Genomic DNA, 4,819 nt, shown 5'->3' on the forward strand with positions numbered 1-4,819 from the left:
GGCCTTGAGGCTGCATATGAGGGGCTGCGGGAATGGCAGCATGCGGGTTGACGTCGACTTCCTCGTCCCTCATGTTGTGTATCTCCGTCGTGGATGGAAGACCTTCACCCGTGGCCATAGCCTTTCGGAGGGACTCGTCCTCCAATTCAAATTGATGGAGGGTTACCTGCTCTCCGTCAAGGTCTCCGTGCTCTTGGGAACTCACTTAAGGTGTTGTGCGGAGATCTCCTCTGACGGTGAACCCTCCTCCTCGAGCGGGAGTGACCAGGAGGACAGTGACAGCGATGACGAGGGCGTCAAGTGGGAGGACGTCGACTCCTACTCCTACTGACCGCGCCGCCCCCTCCCTCGGCCCCACGCCCTGCCGAGGGTCTTCCTCATCAAGCTCTCCATCGGCACGTTGCCCGCCGCTCCCTTTTTGCCTTCACCTGCCGCACCTGGGAGGAAAGGGGCAAGAACGGAGATCACGGGGAACCTATCTTTCTTTTTAAATTGTAGGCACTTGCCAAATCTTAATTTCTATATAATGTAATCTCTCGAGCCCATGCTTGTATCCTGTAACCTTTGTACTCGTATCAGCATATTAATGAAAAAGTCTAGTCCTGCCGGTAACTCGTGCACGTGTATGTTCGTGCGGAGGCGAAATGCCTCCTTAGTGTAAATAAACGAATCCTTCCGGCAAGCCACCTTGTCAACGCCCCTTGCGCCTGCCGGAGAATCACATCTGCCGGGTTACAGACAAAGGGCCCTGCCCCCCGTCCACCTCTTTTTGACAAGGGTTACCACGACCATTCTGACCGAAGCAGCGTTCGAGTCGGAAATGGGAGCCCCTGAGTCCTTAAAGACGAGTGGCGAGGTTTTCTAATGCACAAGTCATAGGTTACGACTACGAATGGGTAAGAGGCAAACTTTATCTATTTGGTTTGCCGGGGATCGTCGTGTCAGGCGGTCTTCTCAACTTCTTACCGGAGCCGGGTCCTTGGCGGGATCGCGCGTCTTTGCCGTGACTAGAAAGAAGTGAGGACAAAAGAATGGAACCTCGGTGGTTCACTAACATTTACTATAATCAAAAAGCAGTATAGTACCCTGGACAAGCATGCATATACGTATCTACATAAACATGGAAATCGACAGGAAACTATACATACTAACTGATTCCTTTTCCCCGACTGCGCACAGGGTCTGCGCCTGGCTCCGTACATAGGGTTACCGCCTCGGCGGCAAGGCTAGTACGAAACGGGGGTTGCCAGGGCTCCCGGCAACCGCACCTTAGGGGTAAAGCTTGCGAAGATGTTCAATATTCCAGGAGTTGCTCACCGGAATTCCATTTTCGGTCTCCAGGAGGACTGTGCCAGGCCTGGTGACTCGTATTACCCGATAAGGGCCTTCCCACTTCGGCGTCAACTTGTCTGGATTCTTGGGGGATTGGATCCGCCGAAGAACAAGGCCGCCTTCCTCAAGGCTTCGGCCGTGAACCTTGCGGCTATGATAGCGGTGCAAAGCTTGCTGATATCGACCAGCTCGCACAGCAGCCCAAAGACGATCTTCCTCGAGGAGCATCGCATCATCTTGGCACAACTGCTCTTGCTCAAGCTCATCATAGGTGAGCACTCTAGGTGACCCATATATGAGTTCAGTGGGGAGAACTGCTTCTGCCCCGTATACCCGGGCGAAGGGTGTCTGTCCAGTGGCTCGATCTGGTGTCGTCCTGATTGACCAAAGAACCATTGGCAATTCATCAATCCAGCACCTTCCGCACTTGTGTAGCTTGTCAAAAGTCCTGGTCTTGAGGCCCCGCAGTACTTCCTCATTCGCCCTCTCAGCCTGGCCGTTACTTCTGGGATGGGCAACAGAAGCAAAACAGACCTTGTTGCCGAGGTCTTGAATGTACTACATGAAGGCGTGGCTCGTGAACTGCGTGCCGTTGTCGGTGATGACTCTGTTTGGCACACCGAAACGGCAGACTAGTCCCTTGAAGAACTTGACGTCTGACTGTGTTGTTACCTTTCTCACTGGCTCCACTTCCAGCCACTTTGTGAACTTGTCAATTGCGACGTACAAGTACTCAAAGCCCCCGACAGAACAGGGAAAGGGGCCCAGTATGTCGAGCCCCCAGACCGAAAATGGCCAGGAAGGAGGGATTGTCTGAAGAGCTTAGGCGGGTTGATGAAGCTTCTTTGAATGGAACTGGCACGCTTCACACTTGGTTACTAGTGCAGTTGCATCCTGGAGGGCGGTGGGCCAGAAGAAACCTCGCCTGAACGCTTTGCCGGCAAGAGCCCTCGACCCTATGTGGGAGCCACACATGCCTCCATGTATCTCTGCCAACAGCCTCAGTCCGTCCTCTCGAGGAATGCACTTCAATTTCACATTGTTCGGTCTTCTCCTATAGAGGGCATCATCCACAAACTAGTACATCTGGACCGACGGGCTACTTTCTTTGCTTCTTCCTGCTCCTCGGGGAGCTCTCCTGTTTGGGGGAAACAGACGGTGGGCTGCGCCCATGCCGGAGCCTAGGGCTCGACGGCAAGGACTAAAGGCTCATCTTTGGTTGTAAGGGAAGCTGCTTCTATGGCCAGGGCATGAGGTCCTGCCGAGGGTTGCTGCCCTCCGGCAAGCTTGGGACTCCCGGCAACGTCCCTGCCGACGGCTCCTGGGAGCTCAGCGGGAAAGTACTTGCCAGGGCCCGCCTTCCTTCGTTTGTTCTGTCCTGCTGATGGTTTAACGGATGGGTGAGTTAACTGAAGCACAAAGGTACCTGGTTCCACAGGCAACTTGAGGACAGCACGCTTTGACAGGTCGTCGGCAATGCCATTCTCCGCTCGGGGAACATGCTCTGCTTGCAATCCGTCAAAGCGCTCTTCCAACTTCCTCACTTGATCCACATAGGCCTCCATTAACGGGCTCTGGTAGTCTTTGTTTACTTGCTTGACGACGAGTTGTGAATCACCTCTGATGATGAGCTTTCTGATTCCAAGGTCTGCTGCGATCCTGAGACCGGCCAACAACCCCTCGTACTCTGCCGTGTTGTTCGTTGATTTTTCCCAAGGAAAGTGCATCTGCATTATGTACTTGAGGCGCTCTCCAGTGGGAACGACGAGCAATACGCCAGCACCAGCACCTTGGAGTGAGAAAGCTCCATCAAAGTACATAATCCACTCACTGCTCATCTCCTTGCCAGGGAGGGTGGTCTCTTGAATCTCCTCGTCGGGCGTTGCGGTCCATTCTTCTATGAACTTCGCCAGGGCTCAACACTTGATTGTTGAAGTACTTTTAAACTTGAGGCCAAAGCTTGACAGCTCCAACACCCACTCCACAATCCTCCCAGTCGCATCTGGGTTGTGCAAGATTCGTTGCAATGCGAGGCGCGTGACGACGGTGATCTCATGTGCTTGGAAATGGTGGCGCAGCTTTCTCGAGGCCATGAGGAAGCTGAAAAGTAGCTTCTGCATACCAGAATATCTTGACCTAGCCCCCTGCAAGAGGGAACTGACAAAATAGACTAGGTGCTGCACCATCTTCTTCTTATGTCCTACTTTGCTCATTTGCTCAGACTCCGCCTTGCCGGGATCGGGTCTCACCGGGGGTTCTGTCTTGCCGGCGTCAGACCTTGCCGTGGATGGCCCGACCTGGACCGCCACCCGATGGCTCCGCTACTACTTCCGCCTCTTCCTCAAGTTCCCTCTGCGCCACCAGCGCGGCACTGACCACTTGATTCGTTGCTGCCAAGTATAGCAGCAACGGCTCTTGCGGTTTGGGCGCGACTAGTATCGGCATGGAGGAGAGATACCTCTTCAAATCTTGTAGTGCAACCTCCGCCTCCGAAATCCATTTTACTGGACCTTCCTTTTTCAAAACTTTGAAAAAGGGTAGGGCGCGCTCAATAGATTTGGAGATGAATCTACTCAGGGCGGCAACGCAGCTGGCGAGCCTACGGACCTCTTTGACCCGCTTCGGTGCTTCAATCTGCTCGATCGCCTTGATCTTGTCGGGATTTGCTTCAATTCCTCGATGAGACACAAAGAACCCAAGGAGTTTGCCGAATGGGGCACCGAACATGCACTTCTCTGGGTTGAGTTTGAGGTTGATCTTACGCAGATTTGCAAATGTTTCTTCTAGGTCTTGTACGAGCGTGGTCCTGTCCTCAGTTTTGACCACTATATCAGCCATATAGGCTTCCATATTTCTATGTAGCTGGGGCTCAAAACCAATTTGGACCGCTCGGGCGAATGTCGAACCGGCGCTCTTCAACCCGAAATGCATCCGTACAAAATAGTATGTACCACATGGGGTGATGAACTGTAACATCCCAAATTTTCAATTTGGAATGTTATACAATAGATCATCAATGCATTACATATTTTATTGCTTTTGGGCCTGATCTGGAAATTTCACGCAACTCAAGGACCCTCGAAGAGAGTTGGGGATTTCGTTATTTTCATATTTGAGTTTTCTCAAATTTTGAAAATATGATCATTTGATTTTATTTATTTTTATCTTCAATTATTTCTATTATAAAATAAGTGTGTGATTGCTACTCTGTTATAAATCCTTCAAGTACTGTGTGGTGTCAGCATTACTGATCCAGGGATGACACTGAAGCACAGAGATTGGATGGTTTGAGGCCTGGTCGCTACAAGAAACCTACCCCCCTTAAGATGAATCTCGCCCTCGAGATTCAGGTTGGCTAGAAAGTAGGTGAGGGTGGTCCTTCAACAAATCTTCCTCTCGCTCCCAGGTGGCTTCATCCTTCGTGTGGTGGCTCCACTGAACTTTGCAAAACTTGATAACCTTGCTGCGGGTGACTCAGCTGGCATAC

The sequence above is a fragment of the Triticum dicoccoides genome, chromosome 6A (genome assembly GCF_002162155.2).
Source record: "Triticum dicoccoides isolate Atlit2015 ecotype Zavitan chromosome 6A, WEW_v2.0, whole genome shotgun sequence".
In the NCBI taxonomy this organism is placed as follows: domain Eukaryota; kingdom Viridiplantae; phylum Streptophyta; class Magnoliopsida; order Poales; family Poaceae; genus Triticum; species Triticum dicoccoides.